This window comes from Schistocerca gregaria, chromosome 10, assembly GCF_023897955.1.
Source record: "Schistocerca gregaria isolate iqSchGreg1 chromosome 10, iqSchGreg1.2, whole genome shotgun sequence".
In the NCBI taxonomy this organism is placed as follows: Eukaryota; Metazoa; Arthropoda; class Insecta; order Orthoptera; family Acrididae; genus Schistocerca; species Schistocerca gregaria.
Window position 1 is genome coordinate 181,112,538 of NC_064929.1, and position 25,324 is coordinate 181,137,861.

Below are 25,324 nucleotides of genomic sequence, written 5' to 3' on the forward strand. Positions count from 1 at the left end.
ATTTAACAATCACTTTCTGAGCATTGCTGGCGAGCTAAATAAAAATTTAGTTTCAACAGGAAATCATACAAATTTCTTAGCAAATACCTTTCTGAGATTGATGTCTGAAATACTCCTCTGTGATACAGACAAGGGGGAGATTGAGTCAATAATTAAATCACTGAATACTAAGGACTCTCATGGTTATGATGGAGTGTCTTGCATAATATTAAAGTACTGTGCTGCACATGTTAGTCCTGTATTCAGCCAAATTTGTAATTTTTCTTTAGGAACGGTCAGTTTCCTGAGCGATTAAAGTAATCAGCTGTAAAGCCGCTTTATGAAAAGAAAGGGATAATGTAGAAAATTTTAGACCTATTTCTATGCCATCAGTGTTTGCAAAAGTTACCGAAAAGGCTGTGCATGTAAGGTTAGTTGATCATTTTATATCACACGATTTGTATCAAATGCACAGTTCGGTTTTAGAAGTCGTTTGGCAACTGAAAATGGTATATTCTCTTTTCTCTGTGAAGTACTGGATGGGCTAAACAAAAAGGTAGTCAGAACCTTATGAGGGGAGGTAGGCAGACAGACATCTTCAAAGTATAGGGTAGGTAGACAGACATCTTCCCAGGGGGGGGGGGGAGGGGTAGGTAGACAGACCTGTTCCGAGGGGTGGGTAGGGAGACATACATCTTCATAGAGAGTGAGTATGTAGACAGATATCTTCCAAGTGGGGTAGGTAGACAGACATCTTCCAAGGGTGCGGGTAGGTAGACAGACATCTTCAGATGGGAGGTAGGTGGACAGATATCCTCTGAAGGGGTAGGTAGACAGACATTTTCCGAGGGTAGGTAGACATCTTCCGAGTGGTGGTAGACATCTTCCGAGGGGGTTAGATACTTTCTGAGAGGGTGGTAGATAGACATATTCCGAGAGGGGGGAGACATCTTCCGACAGTTGGTTAGATAGCCTTCTTCCTAGGGGTGGTAGGTAGAGTGAAATCCTCCAAGACGGGAGGGGGGAGGGCGTAGATAGACAAACATCTTCCAAAGCAGTGTGTATGGTAGAAAGACATCTTCCGAGTGAGGGATAAGGTCGACAGACATCTTCTGTGGGGAGGGTTGGCAGACAGACATCTTCCGAGGGGGAGTAGGAAGACATGTTCCAAGAGGGGGTAGACAGACATCTTCCAAGGAGGGGGGGATAGACACATCCTGGCATGGGGTAGGTAGACAGACATCTTCCAAGGGGGTAGGAAGACAAACATCTTCCGATTGCGTGGGTGGGTAATCAGACATCTCTGGAAAGGGGGAGGTCGACAGACATCTTCTGATGGGAGGAAGGTAGAGTGACATATTCCATGGAGGGGAGTAGGTAGACAAATGGGTGAGGTAGGTAGAGAGAGATCTTCCAAGGGGTGGTAGGTAGGCAGACCTAATACGAGAGTAGCGGTAGCGGAAGAGCGATAGGTAGACAGAAATCTACCGGACGGGAGGGGAGGGGGGAGCGTAAGTAGACAGATAAGTTCCCAGGTCCTCAATCTACTGCAAGACACCAAAACTGGCCAATAATTGACATTCCGTAACCGAAACTAGTCTTGTACTACTTCTTACTAGTCAATTGCAACAACTTAGAAGCTTCTATTTTGTTCCTTGTGTTACTACTGGATACCTCAGTACGTGACATAGGTTTCCAGACCATAAATGTAAACGTTTCCAAGAGAAAAGATACCTATGTGACTATCTAGCAATACGTGATAAGGCAAGTGACGCAAACGGGTGCTCTTCTACAGTTTTTAAATACATATTAAAAGTTTTCGCATTTTTGCGTGTAACGTGGCTGCCTGACCTCGGCTCATGCTAAAGCATAGGGTCCTCGTTCACATGCAAGGCAATAAAAGCCGGCCAATAATTCATCAATCAGTAACAAAAATCTCACTTATACTACTTCTTACTGGCCGATTGCATCAACTAAGAAGCTCCTATTTTGTTGCTTGTAGTGTCACCCCACACCGCAGCAAGCGAAATAAGTTTTCAGACGATAAATGTAAACGTTTCAGAGAGAATAGGGGACAATGTGACGATATGGCATTACGTCGATTCGAAAGCAAAAGGTGAAACAGGGTGGATTTCTCAAGTCTTACCATATATAAACACTTTTCACATTATCCCGTGCAACGTGGCGTCCAGACGTCGTTTCATGCAAAATCGCAAGGTCCAAGCTCATGTCCAAGGCACTAAAGCAGCGAAATAAGTCAATAACCGATAAATAAAAATGAATTGTACTGCTTGTTACTGGCCGATTACATCTTCTTTGAAGCTTCTTCTGTGTTCTACTATAGTGCTTTTAGTGTCTCCGCATACCGCAGCACGCGACATAACTTTGCAGACGATAAATGTAAACGTTTCAGTGAGTAAAAAGCGACCGATGTGACGATCTGGCATTAAGTAAATTCGATAGCATATGACGAAAAGGGGCGGATTTCTCAAGTTTCTATTACATATGAACACTTTTCACATTCTCCCGTGCAACGTGGCGTCCAGATGTCGTTTCATGCAAAATCGCAAGGTCCTAGCTCATGATCAAGGCGCCAAAGCCGGCTAATAAGTCAATAATCGACGACTAAAACTTAAACTGTACTGCTTTTTACTCGCCGATTACATCGACTTAGAAGTTTCTGTGCTCTACTGTGGTGTTTTAGTGTCTCCACATACCGCAGCACGCCACACAAATTTGCAGACGATAAATGTAACCGTTTGAAAGAGGAAAGCGGCCAAAGAGACGATCTGGCATTAAGTCGATACGATAGCAAATGACGAAAACGGTGCGATTTCTCTGGTTTTTACTGCATATGGACACTTTTCATATTCCCTCGTGTAACGTGGCTGCCAGTCGCTGTTTCATGCAAAATCTTAAGGTCGTCGGTCATGTCCAAGTCACTAAATCCGGCTAATAAGCCAATAACCGATAACTAAAACTTCTTACTGGCCGATTACATCAACTTGGAAGCTTCTTCTGTCTTCTATTGTGGTCTTTTAGTGTCTCCGAATACCATAGCACGCGACATAAGTTTGCAGTCGATAAATGTAACCGTTTGAGAGAGAAAAGCGGCCCAACTGACGATCTGGCATTATTCCCCCGCCGGAGAAACAATGCACTTGACAGTTCGCTTTTTGTCTAGCTAGGTTGGCTATACTGTAATAGCGATGTTGTAACAGCAGCCTCTATACACACAGCAGACGATACAGTTTTCCGTCCCGTCTCGTAAATGCAAGCGATTGAGCAATTGCAATGTATATAAAAACTCGTTTTTAGTTGTACTACAATGACAGGAAGTAAACAACCGTATAATAATGCATGTAAAAGCATAACAATGCGCACCCTTTCGATAACGGAGCATAGAAATACAAAAAACAAGCAACTGACGACTGGTACTTTAAAATCAATAATGTACGTAGTTTACAAAATAAATAATAACCGAGATTGCAATAAATAACCAATATTAGAATTTTTTCACTCACCAATTTACAGCGATAATGGCGCAATTCCATCCAGCTCGCCATCGTCACTGTTGTCCGATTCATCGCTAAAACCGTCTTCATCGTCGTCATCGGCAAGACAAATCATTAATTGTTCAGGCCACTGATAATGCCTTCTATTGTCTGTGCTGCTCGTATAAGCTTCTCGACGTGCTCTACTTTTTTTCTCCGTGAGGCTGCATCCACAGTCACAAGAGCTTCACGCAACAGCTTTTCCACCTCTGCTATTGTAAAGGACTTGTTGTTGTTCCTTACATACATTTTTACGTCACTCCATACTAACTCAATAGGGTTGAAATGGCAGTGATATGGTGGCAGCCTTATTACAGTATGACCCTGCTCCTTGGCAATTTCGTCTACTACGTATGTAGGTGTCGTAGGCTTATTTTCTTTAACGAGAGAATATAACAGAACCTTTGTCATACCCATATCCGCTGCAATATTTCGAGCCTGTAACCACTGCACCATAATTTCTTTCCGATCATTTGTAGTTGGGGCATTGTTCTGTATCACCGAATGATATGGAGCATTGTCCATTACAATTGTTGTAGGGACAAGAAATTGTTTTAAAAGGTTCCTGAACTACTCAACAAATCGTGCGTGATCCATATCTTCATTGTAATCACCAGTCTTTTTTGATCTAAAAACTGAAAGTGCGTCAGGGACAAAACAACTGGAGGAGCCTGCATGGACCACAATTAATCTAGCTCCTCTTCCCTTCGGCTGATGGCCGGTACTGCTGGGTGTGTTATCCCTCCAACATTTACTGACAGCTTCCCCGGCATTAACCCACGTTTCGTCTAGCCAAATTATGGAATGAATGTCTCTGCCCACAATTTTGTGCAAGAAAATGCTACGAGCGGTAACAATATGTGCCCTCTCTAACAGTACTTTGCGTCCGTCTAGCGTTTTGTAACGGAAACCCATATTTTTTAGCACAAATTTTAGTGATGTTTTACCACCCCTGAAGAGTTCACTTTCTTTTAAAGAGATTAATAACTTAGCTACAGTCGGATACTCTTTTCTGCTGTAGTAAGCATAAACATGCCTACGAACTGCATCAGTCTGGAAAGAATCTAAATCTGTGATAGGACTACGCCGCTTTTTCTTCTTTCCCGGGGTTGATAAAAATGTATTATTTGATCCAGACAGCTCGGAGTCGTTACGGCTCACTTCAGTATCTTCAAAGTTTTGTAGTAATACTCCCTTACTTACTACCGTTCTTGCACTAATACCAAGAGTTTTCGACGTACGTTCCACCACTTTGTCGGCAGGAATTGATGGCTGTCCATGAATTCTTACGTAGCTTTTCTCCTGCTCGTAAAACTCACGAGTTCTGCGTAGCAACTCCAGTGCCTGGCTGTTTAGCGGCACCCCTCGACGCAAAGGATTGTCACTAGGTGAACGAAGTCTTTTCGGTGGCATTTTCCAAGTACGTAAACTCACAACGTAACAAAAGTCACAACGATATAGCACACAGTACAACGAAAATACGCGGTAAACAACACACAACTCACGTTGTATACACATTCACTAAACAAAGCCGGCAACGCGGTAACTTTAACGTCACAGCACGTGAGTAACAGCAGTGCTCACTGCGCTGTGATTGGCTGGCGCCCCACGCTGAACGCCTAGTGCCTATCGTTCTTCACTTGTTACTCTGTTACACTGCCAACTTCATACGCAAACGTCAAGTGCAATGTTTCAACGGCCCGGGTATAAGTCGATTCGATACCACATGACGAAAACGGTGCGATTTCTCAGGTTTTCACTACATGTGGATATTTTTTTCATTCTCTCCTGTAAAGTTTCTCCCAGTCGTTGTTTCCAGCAAAATCGAAAGATCGTCGGTCATGTCCAAGGCACCAAAGCCGGCTAATAAGTCAATAATCAATTACTAGCACATGAATTGTACTGCTTCTTACTGGCCGATTACATCAACTTAGAAGCTTCTTCTGTGTTCTACTGTGGAGCGTTTAGTGTCTCCGCATATCGCGGAACGCGATATAAGTTTGCAGAAGTTAAATGTAACCGTTCTAGTGAGAAACGCGGCCAAAGTGACGAACTGGCATTACGTCGATACGATAGCAAATGACGAAAACGGTGCGAATTCTCAGGTTTTTACAACATTTGGACACTTTTCACATTCTCTCGTTTAACGTGGCTGCCAGTCGTTGTTTCATGCAAAATCTTAGGGTCGTTGGTCATGTCCACGTCACCAAAGCCAGCTAATAAGTCAATAATCGATAACTAAAACTTGAATTGTACTGCTTCTTACTGTTTGATAACATCAACTTAGAAGCTTTTTGTGTGTTCAACTGTTATGCTTTTAGTGCCTCCACATACCGCAGCACGCCACATAGGTTTGTAGTCGATATATGTAACCGTTTGAGAGAGAAAAGCTTCCAATGCGACGATCTGGCATTCCGTCAATACGATTGCACATGACGAAAACGGTCTGATTCCTCAGACTTTTACTATTTATGGACTCTTTTCACATTCTCTCTTGTAACGTGGCTGCCAGCCGTTGTTACATGCAAAATTTTATGGTCCTCGATCATGTCCAAGACACCAAAGCCGGCTAATAAATCAATAATTGATGAATAAAACTTGATTTGTACTGCTTCTTACTGTTTGATAACATCAACTTAGAAGCTTTTTGTGTGTTCTGCTGTTATTCTTTTAGCGTCTCCACATACCACAGCACGCCACTTAAATTTGCAGGCGATAAATGTAACCGTTTGAGACAGAAAAACTTCCAATGTGACTATCTGGCATTACGTCGATACGATAGCAAATGACGAAAACGGTGCGATTTCTCAGGTTTTTACTACATATGAACACTTTTCACATTCTCCCGTGCAACGCGGCTGCTAGACCTCCCTTCATGCAAAATCTTAAGGTACTGGCTCATGTCCAATGCACCAAAGCCGGCTAAAAGTAAACAATAGATAATTAAAACTTGAATTTCACTGCTTCTTATTGGCTATTACATCAACTTAGAAGCTTCTTCTGTGTTCTACTGTTGTGCTTTTAGTGTCTCCGCGACATAAGTTTGCAGACGATAGAAGTTACCGTTTGAGAGAGAAAAGCGGCCAATGTGACGATCTGGCATTGCGTCGATACGATAGCAAATGACGAAAACGGTACAATTTCTCAGGTGTTTAGTACTTATGGACACTTTTCACATTCTCTCGCGTAACGTGGCTGCCAGTCGTTGTTTCATGCAAAATCGTAGGGTCGTTGGTCATGTCAAAGGCACCAAACCCGGCTAATAAGTCAATAATTGATAACTAAAACTGGAATTGTACTGCTTCTTACTGGTGGATTACATGAACTTAGGAGCTTCTTCTGTGTCCTACTGGGGTTCGTTTAGTGACTCCGCATACCGCAGTACGCCACACAAGTTTGCAGACGATAAATGTAACCGTTTGAGAGAGAAAAGCGGCCAATGGGACGATGTGGCATTACGTCGATACGATAGCAAATGACGAGAACAGTGCTATTTCTCAGGTTTTTACTACTTATGGACACGGCTAATAAGTCAATAATCGATAACTAAAACTTGATTGTACTGCTTCTTACTGACCGATAACATCAACTTAGAAATTTCTTGCGAGTTCTACTGTGGTGCTTTTAGTGTCTCCGCATACTGCAGCACGCCACATAGGTTTGCAGACGATATATGTAACCGTTTGAGAGAGAAAAGCTTCCAATGTGACGATTTGGCATTCCGACTATAGGATAGCAAATGACGAAAACGGTTCGATTTCTCACGTTTTTACTATTTATGGACACTTTTCACATTCTCTCGCATAACGTGGCTGCCCCCCCCCCCCCCCCCCCCCCATGAACCATGGACCTTGCCGTTGGTGTGGTGGCTTGTGTGCCTCAACGATACAGATAGCCGTACCGTAGGTACAACCACAACGGATTGGTATCTGTTGAGAGGCCAGACAAACGTGTGGTTCCTGAAGAGGGGCAGCAGCCTTTTCAGTAGTTGCAGGGGCAACAGTCTGGATGATTGACTGATCTGGCCTTGTAACAATAACCAAAACGGCCTTGCCGTCCTGGTACTGCGAACGGCTGAAAGCAAGGGGAAACTACGGCCATAATCCTTCCCGAGAGCATGCAGCTTTACTGTATGATTAAATGATGATGGCGTCCTCTTGGGTAAAATATTCCGGAGGTAAAATAGCCCCCATTCGGATCTCTGGGCGGGGACTACTCAGGAGGATGTCGTTATCAGGAGAAAGAAAACTGGCGTTCTACGGGTCGGAGCGTGTAACGTCAGATCCCTCAATCGGGCAGGTAGGTTAGAAAATTTAAAAAGGGAAATGGATAGGTTAAAGTTAGATATAGTGGGAATTAGTGAAGTTTGGTGGCAGGAGGAACAAGACTTTTGGTCAGGTGAATACAGGGTTATAAACACAAAATCAAATAAGGGTAATGCAGGAGTAGGTTTAATAATGAATAGGAAAATAGGAATGCGGGTAAGCTACTACAAACAGCATAGTGAACGCATTACTGTGGCCAAGACAGATACGAAGCCCACACGTACTACAGTAGTACAAGTTTATATGCCAACTAGCTCTGCAGATGACGAAGAAATTGAAGAAATGTATGATTAAATAGAAGAAATTATTCAGGTAGTGAAGGGAGACGAAAATTTAATAGTCAAGGACGACTGGAAAACGAGTGTAGGAAAAGGGAGAGAAGGAAACGTAGTAGCTGATTATGGATTGGGGCTAAGAAATGAAAGAGGAAGCCGCCTCGTAGAATTTTGTACAGAGCACAACTTAGTCATAGCTAACACTTGGTTTAAGAACCATGAAAGAAGGTTGTATACATGGAAGAACCCTGGAGATACTAAAAGGTATCAGATAGATTATATAATGGTAAGACAGAGATTTAGGAACCAGGTTTTAAATTGTAAGACATTTCCAGGAGCAGATTTGGACTCTGACCACAATCTATTGGTTATGACCTGTAGATTAAAACTGAAGAAACTGCAAAAAGGTGGGAATTTAAGGAGATGGGACCTGGACAAACTGAAAGAACCAGTGGTTGTACAGAGTTTCAGGGAGAGCATAAGGGAACAATTGACAGGAATGGGGGAAAGAAATACAGTAGAAGATGAATGGGTAGCTCTGAGGGATGAAGTAGTGAAGGCAGCAGAGGATCAAGTAGGTAACAAGACGAGGGCTGGTAGAAATCCTTGGGTAACAGAAGAAATATTGAATTTAATTGGTGAAAGGAGAAAATATAAAAATGCAGTAAATGAAGCAGGCGAAAAGGAATACAAAAGTCTCAAAAATTAGATCGACATGAAGTGCAAAGTGGCCAAGCAGGGATGGCTAGAGGACAAATGTAAGGATGTAGAGGCTTATCTCACTAGGGGTAAGATAGATATTGCCTACAGCAAAATTAAAGAGACATTTGGAGATAAGAGAACCCTTGTATGAACATCAAGAGCCCAGATGGAAACCCAGTTCTAAGCAAAGAGGGGAAAGCAGAAAGGTGGAAGGAGTATATAGAGGGCCTGTACGCAGGCGAAATACTTGAGGGCAATATTATGGAAATTGAAGAGTATGTAGATGAAGATGAAATGGGAGATACGATATTGCGTGAAGAGTTTGACAGAGCACTGAGAGACCTAAGTCGAAACAAGGCTCCAGGAGTAGACAACATTCCATTAGATTTACTGACAGCCTTGGAAGAGCCAGTGCTGACAAAACTCTACCATCTGGTGAGCAAGATGTGTGAGACAGGTGAAATACCCTCAGACTTCAAGAAGAACATAATAATTCCAATCCCAAAGAAAGCAGGTGTTGACAGATGTGAAAATTACCGAACTAATCAGTTTAATAAGTTACAGCTGCAAAATACTAACACGAATACTTTACAGACGAATGGAAAAACTAGTAGAAGCCGATCTCGGGGAAGATCAGTTTGGATTCCATAGAAACACTGGAACACGTGAGGCAATACTGACCTTACGACTTATCTTAGAAGAAAGATTAAGGAAAGGCAAACCTATGTTCCTAGCATTTGTAGACTTAGAGACAGCTTTTGACAATGTTGACTGGAATACTCTCTTTCAAATTCTAAAGGTGGCAGGGGTAAAATACAGGGAGCGAAAGGCTATTTACAATTTGTACTGAAACCAGATGGCAGTTATAAGAATCGAGGGACATGAAAGGGAAGCAGTGGTTGGGAAGGGAGTGAGACAGGGTTGTAGCCTCTCCCCGATGTTATTCAATCTGTATATTGAGCAAGCGGTCAAGGAAACAAAAGAAAAATTCGGAGTAGGTATTAAAATCCATGGAGAAGAAATAAAAATTTTGAGGTTCGCCGATGACATTGTAATTCTGTCAGAGACAGCAAAGGACTTGGAAGAGCAGTTGAATGGAATGGACAGTGCCTTGAAAGGAGGATATAACATGAACATCAACAAAAGCAAATCGAGGATAATGGAATGTAGTCGAATTAAGTCGGGTGATGCTGAGGGAATTAGATTAGGAAATGAGACACTTAAAGTAGTAAAGGAGTTTTGCCATTTGGGGAGCAAAATAACTGATGATGGTCGAAGTAGAGAGGATATAAAATGTAGACTGGCAATGGCAAGGAAAGAGTTTCTGAGGAAGAGAAATTTGTTAACATCGAGTATAGATTTAAGTGTCAGGAAGACATTTCTGAAAGTATTTTTATGGAGTATAGCCATGTATGGAAGTGAAAGGTGGACGATAAATAGTTTGGACAAGAAGAGAATAGAAGCTTTTGAAATGTGGTGCTACAGAAGAATGCTGAAGATTACATGGGTAGATCACATAACTAATGACGAAGTGTTGAACAGTGTTGGGGAGAAGAGAAGTTTGTGGCAAACCTTGACCAGAAGAAGGGATCGGTTGGTAGGAAATGTTCTGAGGCAACAGGGGATCACGTATTTAGTATTGGAGGACAGGATGGAAGGCAAAAATCGTTGAGGGAGACCAAGAGATGAAACACTAAGCATATTCAGAAGGATGTAGGTTGCAGTAGGTACTGGGAGATGAAGAAGCTTGCACAGGATAGAGTAGCATGGAGAGCTGCATCAGACCAGTCTCTGGACTGAAGACCACAACAACAACAACAACAACAACGTGGCTGCCAGCCGTTGTTACATGCAAAATCTTATGGTCCTCGGTCATGTCCAAGACACCAAAGTCACCTAATAAGTCAATAATCGATAACTGAAACTTGAATTGTACTGCTCTTTACTGGCCGATTACATAATTTTAGAAGCTTCTTCTGTGTTCTACTATGGTCTTTTTAGTGTGTCCACCTACCGCAGCACGCCACATAGGTTTGCAGACGATATATGTAACCGTTTGAGAGAGAAAAGCTTCCAATGTGACGATCTTGCAATCCGTCGATACGATAGCAAATGAAGAAAGCGGTGCGATTTCTCAGGGTTTTATTACATATGGACCCTCTTCACATTCTCTCGTGCAACGTGACTGCCAGTCGTTGTTTGATGCAGAATCTTAAGGTCGTCGGTCATGTCCAAGGCACCAAATCCACCTAATAAGTCAATAATCGATAGCTAAAACTTGAATTGTACTGTTTCTAACTGACCGATATATCAAGTTAGAAAGTTTCTTGTGTGTTCTACTGTGGTGCTTTTAGTGTCTCCGCATACCGCAGCATCCCACATAAGTTTTCAGACGATAAATGTAATCGTTTGATAGAGAAAAGCGGCCAATGTGACGATCTGGCATTAAGTCGGTTCGATAGCAAATGAAGAAATCGGGTAGATTTCTCAGGTTCTTACTACATATGAACACTTTTCACATTCTCCCGTGCAACGTGGCTGCTAGACCTCCCTTCATACAAAATCGTAAGGTCATAGCTCATGTCCAAGGCACCAAATCCGGCTAAAAAGTCAATAATCGATAACAAACCTTGAATTGTACTGCTTCTTGCTGTCTATTACATCAACTTAGAAGCTTCTTCTGTGTTCTACTATGGTGCTTTTAGTGTCTCCGCATACCGCAGCACGCGACATAGCTTTGCACACGATAAATGTAACCGTTTTCGAGAGAAGAGCGGCCAATGTGACGATCTGGCATTACGTCAATTCGATAGCAAATGACGAAAACGGTCGGATTTCTCAGGTTTTTAATACATATGGACACTTTTCACATTCTTCGTGTAACGTGGCTGCTAGGTCTCGTTTCATGCCAAATCTTAAGGTCGTTGTTCATGTCCCAGGCACCAAAGTTGGCTAATAAGTCAATAATCGATAACTAAACTTCAATTGTACTACTTCTTACTGGCCGATTACATCAACTTATAAGCTTCTTCTGTGTTCTACCTTATTGCTATAAGTGCCTCCACGTACCGCAGCACGGAACATAAGTTTGCAGACGATGAAGGTAACCGTTTCAGAGAGAAATGAAAAATTCCGTGTCTGTGTCTACTGCCTGCTCATATTGTTTAAAGCAGGTTGCTCTAAATGCCCAGTGGATCTGATTCCCTTGATACATTCTAAACAAACTCGGAATGGGAAAGACCGAGCTCTGCTTATACTTATAGTCTGGAAAGTTGATATATCTTAGACAGTAAAATATGACTGTAATAGATGTCCACTGAGTATTCCCATTTATACTGAAATTAGCTTTGAACAACAAATTATTAATTGGCCACCTAGTCATGACTCAATAGCTACTAAGATCTTTCACTGGTGAAGGAGGTGACGACGTTGTTATGTCCATTAGAGGCTTCTGTAGCTTGCTGAGAATGATGTAAAATAATTGTGCCATGTGATTTTCTATGGAGTTTCAGAGTATGTTCTATACTGGTGCAGGACATTCATTCCTGCTGTTCTCATTATAGGCAATCCTAGATTCTGAATCTCAAACACCAGAAGATTAGAAACAGCAATGCAACCTCTGTCTTCCTGGCTGTGCACTATTTCAAAGTCTCTTCTCATTGTGCAGTACTTGTAGATTATTGTAAATAGATTATCTGTAATATTTAGAACATCTCATTCTAAACTTTCTAAAGAATGGGTCTTTTCTGTTATGACCATGTCATAACGCCGAGGTCGGCGGTTTTCCCCGAGGTCGGCGTTTTTCCCCCGAGGTCGGCGTTTTTGTCCCGAGGTCGGATCGGCGTTTTGTTTCCCGAGGTCTAGGAAGCTATCGTTATATTGAAAATCGAAACTATTTTCATGTATATCGAACTATACTGATATGTGTTGTCATCTTGAAACATATATCTGACCACTAGATATCGTTATTTATCGAGTTAGCGATATATTTCGATATTTATTTATTTATTTCGTGAATCGTTTTCTTAGAGGTCAGATTTATTTTGAGACATCCATACATATCACATTATCGATTCATTTCGATATACCATTTTATTTCGAGGCCCAGTTTTGTATTGAGCAGTCGATTTATTTCTATATATCTGTCTATATCGAGTAGTCGACGTATTTCGAGATATCGATTGATTCTGTGTATCCGGTTATGTCGAGATATCGATTTATTTTGATATACCGACACAATACGGGTTGTCTATATTTTTTGAGGTATCTATATATTTCCATGTATAGGTGTACTCCAGATAGCGATTTCTTTCGAGATATCGATATATTTCGAGATATCTCTATATCTCAAGTAACCATAAATTTCTAGATATCCCTCTTTTTAGAGAAATCTTTGTATTACGAGGTATCGATATATTTCCAGATATCGATGTGTTTCTAGACCACGCATCATATCGAGACCTCGAATTATTTCGAATTATCGATCCATTTCGTACGTCGTAATGCATCTTGATGTCTATACATTTCGATATTTCGACTCATTTCGATGTGTCGGTTGTTTTGGATGTGTCGGTTTATATCGAGGTTTTGATTTATCTCTGGGTCTCGATTTCTTTCGTGGTTTCGATTTATTTCGAGGTGGCGATTTATTTCGAGGTGGCGATTTATTTCGAGGTGACGATTTATTTCGAGGTGTTGATTTATTTCGAGGTGTCGATGTATTTCGAGGTGACAATATATTGCGACCATACTTGTCGACTGAATCACCTTAGAACCTACTGTATTTCGTACAGAGTGGTGCGACTGCATACCTCAGCACGAGACATTAATTGCCAGACGATAAATGTAAACGTTTCTGAGAGAAAAGCGTTCATTCTGACGATTTCCCATTTCGTTATTAGGAAAACAAATGTAGGAAACGTAAGGTTTTCTTCGGTTTTTACTACACATTAACACTCCTCGCATTTTCCCGTGTGGTGTGGCTACCGGACCTCGGTCGTGCAAAATCGCAAGGTCCTATGTCAACTACAAGGCAGAAAATAAGGCCTATAATTGAATTTTCCATATCTAAAACAAGACAGACACTGCTCCTTACTTGTCGACTCCATCAACTTAAGCTTCTGTCGACTCCATCAACTTAAGCTTCTGTTTCGTACAGAGTGGTGCGACTGCATACCTCGGCAGGCGACATTGATTGCCAGACGATGAATGTAAACGTTTCCGAAAGAAAAGCGTCCTATGTGACGAACTGGCACTACGTCAAACAAATGACGAAAACGTTAGGTTTTCTTCGGTTTTTCTGCCACTCAAAGTGCTGCCAACTTTAAATTCACCCCCTCCTCCCCCTCCCCAGTCATGGCGATCAGCTGGTGTGATAGAAATGGACACAGGAAAGTAATAACGTTCCATGAAATCCCATTCCAGGGACGTTCAAGGGTAAACGTTCCAGACGGTTTATTTCCATTAAGACACGCATACTGGGCATCTACAATGCCACATCTACCAGATCGTTTCTATTGTCAGCAGTGGAAAACAAAACTGTACTGAAGTAGCCATAGTGAGACGCGGTTTTTGGTAGACGAAATAATAGGAATTCTCTAGCCACTGGTAATGATGATCTAATGAGAATTCTGTTATTGTTTTGAAAGATGCATTTAAATATGCATTGAACGTAGCTCCAAATTATTTTGAGAATTATAATTGTGGCATGATGAATCTACATTGGAGATTTTGTAATGCTAAACATTTCGATCTGAGAATACTTTATGTGATAGAACGGCATTGACCTTGTGTGTCATTAGGGTAAAGTTAATTTGCCGCCATTAACATGAAATTTGAAACTTCCTGGCAGATTAAAACTGTGTGCCCGACCGAGACTCGAACTCGGGACCTTTGCCTTTCGCGGGCAAGTGCTCTACCATCTGAGCTACCGAAGCACGATTCACGCCCGGTACTCACAGCTTTACTTCTGCCAGTATCCGTCTCCTACCTTCCAAACTTTACAGAAGCTCTCCTGCGAACCTTGCAGAACTAGCACTCCTGAACGAAAGGTTATTGCGGGCACATGGCTTACCCACTGCCTGGGGGATGTTTCCAGAATGATATTTTCAGTCTGCAGCGGAGTGTGCGCTGATATGAAACTTCCTGGCAGATTAAAACTGTGTGCCCGACCGAGTCTCGAACTCGGGACCTTTGCCTTTCGCGGGCAAGTGTTCTACCATCTGAGCTACCGAAGCACGATTCACACCCGGCACTCACAGCTTCCTTTCAGGAGTGCTAGTTCTGCAAGGTTCGCAGGAGAGCTTCTGTAAAGTTTGGAAGGTAGGAGACGGATACTTGCAGAAGTAAAGCTGTGAGTACCGGGCGTGAGTCGTGATTCGGTAGCTCAGCTGGTAGAGCACTTGCCCGCGAAAGGCAAAGGTCCCGAGTTCGAGTCTCGGTCGGGCACACAGTTTTAATCTGCCAGGAAGTTTCATATCAGCGCACACTCCGCTGCAGAGTGAAAATCTCATTCTGGAAACATAAAATTTATCTTCCATTAACGTAAAATCTATTTTTCAGCGCACTGTAATAAGGACTCACTTCAGATGATTGGACAATTAAAGAGAACTCAAACTGTTATTTTAATAGTATTCGTAGGTCCAATGCAGCATTTACCGTGGACAGTCCCTGAGCCTAGACTGTCAGTTTTATCTAGGCAGCACTACTTTAAAAAAGCACTCCGTCTTCAGGCCACAAGTGGCCAATCAGTACCATCCTACCGCCACGTTATCCTCACTGAGGGTGGAGGAGGAGCTGGCTCTCCCACTCGTTGTGGTAGTTTCCTTTGACTGGAGCCGCTACTATTCGGTCGAGTAGTTCCTCAACTGGCATCGCAAGGCTGAGTGCAACCCGAAAAATGGCAACAGCACATCGCGGCCCAGATGGTCACCCATCCAAGTGCCGACCTCGCCCGATAGTGCTAAACTTCAGTAATCAGACGGGAACCGGTGTATCCACTGCGGCAAGGCCGTGGCCCCTACCACATTTACAAGATATTTTTGATCGTAGATCAGGTCCGATGGCTCGAAAGAATGGACGTTTACCATGTTATGCACATTTATATTTTCACTACGTCGACACAAATGGTCCAATTTCGACCATAGGTGATGGTAGCTATAATGATCGTGCCAAGCATTCCGTGTACATTAGTTGCACCCAAGTGTGTGGGCATCACAGCATTCGTGACATTTAAATTTGTTACTTCTTTGCTACTATATTCGCAATAAATTTCGCAGACAGTATCCGCATATGACGCTGAACGTACCTACAAAATTATATCATTGTACGACACATGTTTCAGGAGATACGTTATAAAAATTCAGGACAAGGCCAGACGCTGCATTGTACGGGCGTGGACGCACAGCTGTAAATAAATGCCTGGTCAACGCCATGCTTTTCCGCTAGTCATCTATAAAGATAAAAAATCCCCAATATTGTCCACCAGCGTATTTTTCAAAAACCTTTATTTTGTCATCCATTATTTTCCTGTAAAAATCGAAAATACCGTGTACCATTGTGTTTTTAAAAATCGTCTCTTATTGTCATCTCTTTTTATGTATTTTAAGCCATCTATCGCTTGTGTAACCTGTGGCTACAAGTCCATTCCCTTTATGGGGGAATCGAAATAATACACAACGGAAAAAAGTGTGGGCCAATTTCTTCCTCATTTTTCGGAACTTCTGATAATAGTAAATCGTTGGCTTTTTGAGGGCGTGGTAGGTAGATACAAGAGATTAGTGTAAGATTAGAATTTGGGTCAAATATAGTGCCAGGAACTTCTGTTTCTATCTGGCTAGCTTCAGAGTACTTCACCGTCTACTAAGTGATGCGTTTCAATGTGAATGGTGTGGTCTGTGCTAGGTCTACCCTTTACTGCACAATGCTGTTCCTTCGATGCTATTAAAACCAGGATGTTATCAAAACATATGCACAGTGGCAGACTGGAATCTGCAGAAATATTTCCAGTGGAGGGGAGTGCGGGAGGCGCGTCGGGGCTGGAGTGCATGATTCTGAAACTGGCACTGTGTGTACAAATCAGCTGGTCAGTTACGAGATGCAACAAGCTGCATGACCCTAACTCTATAAGCGCTACAACTGGTCAAAGCTAAGGTTTAGCAGTATTGTGGAGAAGTCTTATCTGGAAGAGTATGAGTATACTGTAACGAATAAAACCTCTTTACTCCAGATTCCAGGGAGGGTTGGGGGCTATGGGTGAAAGTGCCCCTTTGCCTCTTCTCCCCTCCCCACCTCCACCCCTCCCCCTCGAGGACGCCAATGGCTGGCCCGTTCATTTTGAGAACATCAGAGCTGCAGTAACCTTCCTGAAAAACTGTTCTAGATGTCTAAATCTACATCCATACTAGGCACGCTACCTGACGGTCTGTGGCGGAGGGTACTCTATCGGTTCTCCCTTCTATTCCAGTCTCATATTGTACGTGGAAAGAAGGATTGTCGGTATGCTTCTGTGTGGGCTCTAATCTCTCTGATTTTATCCTCATGGTCTCTTCGCTAGATATACGTAGAAGGGAGAAATATACTGCTTGACTCTTCGGTGAAGGTATGTTCTCGAAACTTTATCAAAAGCCCGTACCGGGCTACTGAGCGTCTCTCCTGCAGAGTCTTCCACTGGAGTTTATCTGTCATCTCCGTAACGCTTTCGCGATTACTAAATGATCCTGTAGCGAAGCGCGCTGCTCTCCGTTGGATCTTCTCTCTCTCTTCTATCAACCCTATCTGGTACGGATCCCACACTGCTGAGCAGTATTCAAGCAGTGGGCGAACAAGCGTATTGTAACCCACTTCCTCTGTTGTCGGATTGCACTTGTCTACATTGAGATTCAATTGCCATTCCGTGCACCATGCGTCAATTGCGCGTCAATCTTACCACGCAGAACTCCAGTGGGAATGTCGGTTATCGCTGAAACAACTGGTTTTCGGCTCACTTTAACCTAATTGTTAAAGCCCGTCACTATTCCAGTGCTTGTAATAACCGATTTTCAGTCTTTTATTTACATTATTTCCTCTAGTAAACGTAGGAATCCTACAAAGATTTAAAAAAATTGACTTTCTCAGTTTCTTGATAAATGGAATCAACACGTAAAATTAAATACTTTTATGATGACCTGCAGCCGTCCAGAACGAAATTAGAATTATATTAATACGGTCAGCTGCTCTCGGGTGTCGATATACATCAACGGGGACAGGTGACAATGTGTGCCCCGTCTGGGACTAAAGCCCGGGATCTCTTGCTTACATGGCAGACGCTCTGTCCATCTGAGCCACCGAGGGCACAGACTGCAGGGACTATCTCGCACAGGCCTCCCGCGAGACTCACATAGTATGTGCACACACTACATTCGTAGTGTCCCACACCAACACACTCATTACTCGTGGAAGACATTCTTACCAAGTGCCGTAACAGTTCGGGGAATACGTGTGCATCTTCACAGAAGAAGGTCATGGCTGGTATTGCCAGAACCATATACGTATATGGATATAGTGTCTGTTCTTTCGGACATAATTTAAAATAAATAGTCAAATAAAACTTTGTCAGCTGTTCGCTGCTTCTCTCAAAATATGGCGAGTGCTTCCGTACTACAGAAAACTGCCAGTATTCTCCTACTGATTTTAGTTTTTAGAAGCTCTGCTCAAAAATTATATTGTAATCGGTTATCACAGCACTATGCGGGAGTTACGTATAGTCCTGCAATAAAGGGTGAATACTTCGGCTGGAGAACTCTTTTTCGTTTTAATTTCTCTGTTTTCAAGGGCTACAAGCAGATAACGGCATACTACGTAGACACAGGCAGCAGATCAGGCACTTTCTATTTCTATCCCGGAAATTTTAACTTTTTTCCTTGTATGATGTTTCAAGTCGACCAAATCAACCCATGTGCTTCACTCGTTACCGCATATCGTAAAATACTTCCAGATTTCCAGATGGTGCCATTCTGTGTTACAACTGACGTTCGACAACAGCGAGAAACTGCATCCAGTCTCGCGCACTGCTTGTATAACAGGCACAATATTGTCTCGGCAATGCTGGACCAATCCATTTGTTGCTCGTTTCTGTCAGCAGTGTTATTAAAGTGGCATACATCACTTTTCCCATTTTTCTGTAATAACGCAGTATTTCAGAGCTATGGAAATCTTACGAATAAAAATTACTCGTCTTTTTTAAAAAAAGGTTTACTTGAAAACTAAAAATTTTACGGCGGCTGCTGTGGCTAATCGATATATCTGTTTTTATGTGGTTATCAGGGAAAAAAAAAGATACTTGTTATAACCGAGAGCAAACAAATACCGAAAGACATGGGTTATTCAGAACTAAAATACCCATATCGTTTTAACCGATCGGTTTTTCTATCTCTAAAGTGCAGTGTCGCCATAGAAAAGTGTGTCGTTCCATCACTGTCCATAGCAACTTTGAGATATGTAAGTGTTTATGAGCAATATCGGCAAATAGAAACACGAAGAGGTAATAAGCATCTGAGCGATAGAATTTATTTCCCGATCAGAAAAGTCGAGTGACAGACAAGACTGAATCACTATAATAGAAGTTATATGGAAAGCTGTGTAAAGGAAAATTTCCAGTTCTTTCGTGGATTCCAAAATTGAAGCAAATTCCGGGACATCAAGGTGACATAGTCTTATACAGATAGTATTCCATGACTAACGTAATTGGCCCACATACTATACTGGTATACGGATAATATTACACGACTAACGTAATTTACCTGAAATAATGTACAAACATGTTACTATAACATTCGCTACTACTCATTACGCTAATTCACCTTCAGCCATTAAGCGCAAGCGCAGATCTCAGTTATGATACGTGCGCCATCCAAAAATTTATCAAGGTAGTAACTCAACACAACTACAAATGATCATTGTGTGTAAAATAAATAGAACACTTCATAAGAAGAACATGACAGGTTTGAATCATTCCCACCGCAAAGGATGAAAAATTCAGGCTCGCACACAAGACCACTTGATAACTAACCAGAAATTCAGATTAGTTGTAGCTTTGGTGACAATCGCCATTTTTACATTTTCCCCGTAAACTAGATAATTATGAAACGTTAGCAACTACTCTAAAATATCTGCGGCAACGGCCTTGCCCCTGAGGTTGCATAGGTTCACGTGAGATCACCGAAGTTAAATGCGTTGTCGGACGTGGTCGGCACTTGAATGGGTGATCATCCAGGCCGCCATGCGCTCTTGCCATTTTTCGGGGTGCACTCAGCCTCGTGGTGCCAATCGAGGAGCTACTCGACCGAATAGTAGCGGCTCCGGTCAAAGAAAACCGCCATAACGACGGGGAGAGCAGTGTGCTGACCCCACGCCCCTCCTGTTCGCATCCTCCACGGATGATGACGCAGCGGTCGGATGGTCCCGTCCCAGTAGGCCACTCGTGGACTGAAGACGGAGTGCTTACAAAGCAACTACTCTCCAGTGCATGGCCGTACTACTGAGACCTTGATGCCTGGCATCAACAACAGGTAGCAGCACACGAGGTTGGCTTACGCCTACTGCCGAATTTTGCGATCTGTCGTAAGCCTGCGTAAGCACGTGGGGCTTTCCGTCTTAAGTGCAAGCATATCCATTGCGTGTTCTGCCGCGCGACTTGAGTGGAATATTTCATTATTTCTGAAATTTTATAGAAATGTTTTTCGTTGTATATCCTCTCCATCGGTACTGAATTTACTGTAAAATTACTTGCTCACTTTTCGGAACTTCCGTTCATGGTAAATCGATATTATTAGAAGCCGTGGTAGACACGAGTCTAGTGTGCTTCACCTTCAGCACCTTCTGTGTCAGTCTCGGTTCCTATGTCGCTGATTTCACAACTAGCAGTTCGTTGTCTACTGAGTATACTGTCTCTTGTACGACACTATCCCTCCTACACTGAAAGGGGGAGACACAGGAAATTATAGGATTTTTGAAACATGTAGCTATTAAGGTAATTTTGAAGCTAGGCATACGAAAATTTGTATCTGGTTTCTAGGTCAGAAATAAAGAAATATGTGTTCCATTATTACTGGGAATGAAGTGAAATAGCGGGTGAACATTTTATTTTGAGATAAATAATTATGGAATAACTATGAAAGTATTTTTAAGGCTACATCTACGAAAATTGGTATTTGACTTCAAGGTTACAAATAAGAAAATACGTGTTTTAGTGTTTTTGGAAGTTCAACCCCTAAGGGGATGAAATAGAGTGAGCTGGTGCGTTTCTGGCGCCAGTTTCCATCGATCGTTGCTTCGATCTTTGAGTCGCGGTCCAGAGGACACTGCTCCCTAAGCGACTGTAGTAGTTCTCTGCACGGACCCACATCGGGCTTACCGCGCTTACACTGGACACAGTTGCCAACAAATCTCCTGACATCGCGATATAGGTTGGGCCAAAACATGTGTTCCCGAACTCGGTTCTAGGTCTTGTATAGCGCCAAATGACCCCCGACCACCGAATCGTGGATATATCATGCTAACTCGTTCCTGTGGAATAGAGACCTTCACTTCACCACGGTTGTCTCCCCCTTTACACAAGAGCCCCCCGCCCCCCCGAAGGCAACAGGGCAACAGCCAGTAACGACGTCGCCATCCGCCTACTGCTGCCTATTCGGTCCCCACCCGGGTTCCACAGCCTGTTTGCCGGCTGAGTCGCAGAAGAAACCGGGTGTCTCGGAGAGAAGGAAATTCGCTCCAAGATCCGGCTCCACGTGGCCCTTGCCTTCCCCAGACTCTCCCGCGAACATACGGCTAAGAGCGTCGCCAATTCATTGTCTCTGCCCCTAATATGCGGAACCTGGAGATAAATCTTGTCATCTTAACTTCGGCATGACTTTTAGCGAACTTATTAATCAAAGTTTAAGGGCTGGCACTGGGCAAGTAACTGACGGAGGCTCATTTGTTTCAGTTCAGTTGTAATGCTCACCTTCTCTCCAGATAAGGTTGTGTAGTATATGTCTCAGAAAACTCTCTACCCTTGATGTGTGTTGTGTTAGAGATGACTGGCAGCGGTCGACGCTAGCATACTGGGAACAGAGCACCACGGCGGCAGAGAGATGTTTAAGGCCATGTCCTCTCCTTTACATATTCGGTTATGTTGTCACTTTCGCGTGATTCCATCGTTCCGGTGGAGAACTATAGCATCCAAAGTTCAATTGCATTGTCAAGTTGAGTATATTTCTATGTCACTCCCTGTCTCGTGGATCTCTCGTATTGATTTGAATCCTTGGTCTGCTCGCGTCTATCGCCAATTCACACGAAATATTGAAGCAACCTTATTTTAAGGGAATTGTCATATGGTCATGTTCTAGTTGTAATCATTCTAAGAATATTGTTGATTAATCAATTGAGTAAGTAAATTTGAAGGTCGGTTTGGTCAAAATTAAAGTACCTCCTTAATTGCTTTAATCATTTGTATATAGTTTTGTTATGGAAAGTTGGGTAGCCAAACGTTAAAAAATCTGTTTCTTAGGCTTAATCTGTTTCTCTGCTGATTGGAAGTAATGAGAGTTCTGCTGCGCATTCTATGCACATTTGTACTATTTAAGTAAAGCCTTTCCTAAGTATATTTACCTAGTCATATCCAAATTTGAAGATTAACGGGTCTTGTTCCACGTAAAGAAATTTATTTATTATTTGTCCATCTGATCTGGCCTTATAAGGCAATCTCTTGTATTTTTGTGATTGTGATTTTATAATGCTTTTGATTGTAATAAAATGTGTAGCAACTACAACGGATTACTATTGTGATTTTGGTGTGTCACTACCACAATCCCATTACATAGAGGATGAAATGTTTCATGAAATATTTAATTATGAAAGCATTTTTAAAGCTAAATATATTTAAACCTGAATTTGGCTTCTCGGTTGAAGTAAAAATAAAAAAAAAATTACATGTCTCACTGTTTTTGATACATTCAATTCATAAGGAGAGGGAATATAGGATGAAATGTTTTATGAAAATAATTCAGTGTGAAAGAATTTTTAAAGATAAATCTATGGAAATTCTGTTATTGAAATATACGTGTTTCACTGTTTTTGGAACTACAACCTCCAAGGAGATGCGATAGGGGCACATGTATCCACTCACTCATCGCCTTCCAGCCCAACCTGCAAAGTATACAGACTTGAAATTTGATGAAGGTGTAAATATTACGCTGAAAGCACCATTTAAGAAGAGATTTTTCGAAATTCCACTCCTAAGGGGGTGAAATATGAGTTGAAAAGTTTTTTTAAAAAAAATATGTCCCTATGTCACTGTTGAAGCTAGAACTACAAAACTACGAAAATTGACATTTGGTTTCTCAGCCAGAAACAAAAAAAAAAAGGTTTTTATCATTTTCCGAAATTCTTTCATTGGGGGGGGGGGGATAGAATAAATAGTGAAGGTTTTTTGAAAATAAATCATTATTAAAGAACTACTAAAGCATTGTTAAAGTTACATCTATGAAAATAGGTAATTGACTTCTCAGTTGGATGTAAAAAGAATGTGTTTCGTTGCTTTTGGAAATTTAACTCATTAATAGAGTGAAATAGGGGATGAAAAGTTTTATGAAATATTTCACTATGAAAGCATTTTTAGAATTAAATGGATGAAGATTTGAATTTGGCTCCTTGGTTCTAAACAGAAGAATACATGTTTAATTGTTTTTGAAAACCTAACTCCTAAAGGGTGTGAGATGTTTCTCAAAATGGTTCATTATGAAAGCATTACTAAATATATCTGACAATTCGTATTCGGCTCCTGTGTTAGAATTTTTAAAAACTATGTGTTTCAGTGGTTTTGGAACTTCGATAGTAAGGGGATGAAAATTTTAATGAAATATTTATTGCGTTATATTAAAATATGTTAAATCGGCATCTATGAAAACCGGTATTTCACTTCTCAGTTATATAAAAGAAATATGTGTTGCGGAATGAAAGATTCTATGGAGATATCACCACAAGAATACAAACGGCTTGATTAACAAAAACCTTCGACTCCAGCTGTCGGCATTGTTTTTTGGTCATTCAGTAAAAGACCATGCTTCAATGGCGTTAAGTTTAGAAAGTGTTGCAGTTGATAAAAGACATATAAAAACGATTAAAGAAAAAAAATCTTTGAAGACCATAAACGGTCTACGCAAGTAAAGAAGCGGATGATAAGTTAGCTCTTTATGCAAATGAGTTGGTCACTTTAAGTTAAAACACATGTCATGCACCAGGAACCAAATATTATAGTTGCTACGATTGGCTAACGGAAAAGTTTTGCAGAATCACGGGAAATCACTTCTGCAAGTGGCTGAGAATCTCGTAATGGATAAAAATTCTGTACTGAGAATTCCAAGGTGGGAGATGCAAATTCCTCGATTAGGAATTGTTAATCCACATGTGAAACCTGAGTACATAATCCCTGTGACATTTTATCAACGGTGTTCCATAGGGACAGGTTCTCATCCAAAAAGTTCGAAAATTCAATTTCTTTGTAGTTGCATTTTTTTTAAGGTGTACTTGTCCAGACTCTTGGAACGGAAAAGTTTTTTTTTTAATCCGTGCTTTAAAAAAGTTTCTACAGCCCATTGTTTGAAGCAGTGTCACGACTGCCATGAGCCGCGCGGGGTATCCGCCATGTCTCAAACGCCTTGTCACGGTTCGCGCGGCTCCCCCCGTTGGAGGTTCGAGTCCTCCCTTGGGCATCGTTGTGTGTGTTTGTTGTCCTTAGCATAAGTTAATGTAAGTAGTGTGTAAGCACAGGGACTGATGGTTCAAATGGCTCTGAACACTATGGGACTTAACAATTGAGGTCATCAGTCCTCTAGAACTTAGAACGACTTAAACCTAACTAACCTAAGGACATCACACACATCCATACTCGAGGCAGTATTTGAACCTGCGACCGTAGCGGTCGCACGGCTCCCGACTGAAGCGCCTAGAACCGCTCGGCCACATAGGCCGGTCTACCATGTATTCTAGAGAAGCTGCCCGGTCGTCAGTGGCGCCTGTTCTTTCGAGAACAGTTACTATCTTCATATATATGGTTAAACGTTACCCAGCCATTGACCTTCGTCTGTGCGAATGCGCACAGATTGCCCGAAATCTTACGGGAATCGTCACCTTAGTGTGGGCCAGAATTGAGTGGATGGGCAAACACCTATTACGTACATTACGTTTGTGGATTGTGGCCGGTTGGAAATGTGAGTCTCACGGGAAGCGTGTAAGGGATAAATGCCTGCAGTCGCGGTATTCATCTGTGTCCTCAGTGGCTCAAATGGATAGAGCGTCTGCCATGTAAGCAGGAGATCCCGGGTTCGAGTCCCGGTCGGGGCACACATTTTCAGCTGTCCCCATCGAAGTGTATCAACAACACCTGTCGGCAGCTGAGGGTTTCAATTAACTATCAATTGTGAAGGGGATTCGAAGAACCCTTTGCCAGGCACTTAAATGTGATTTGCAG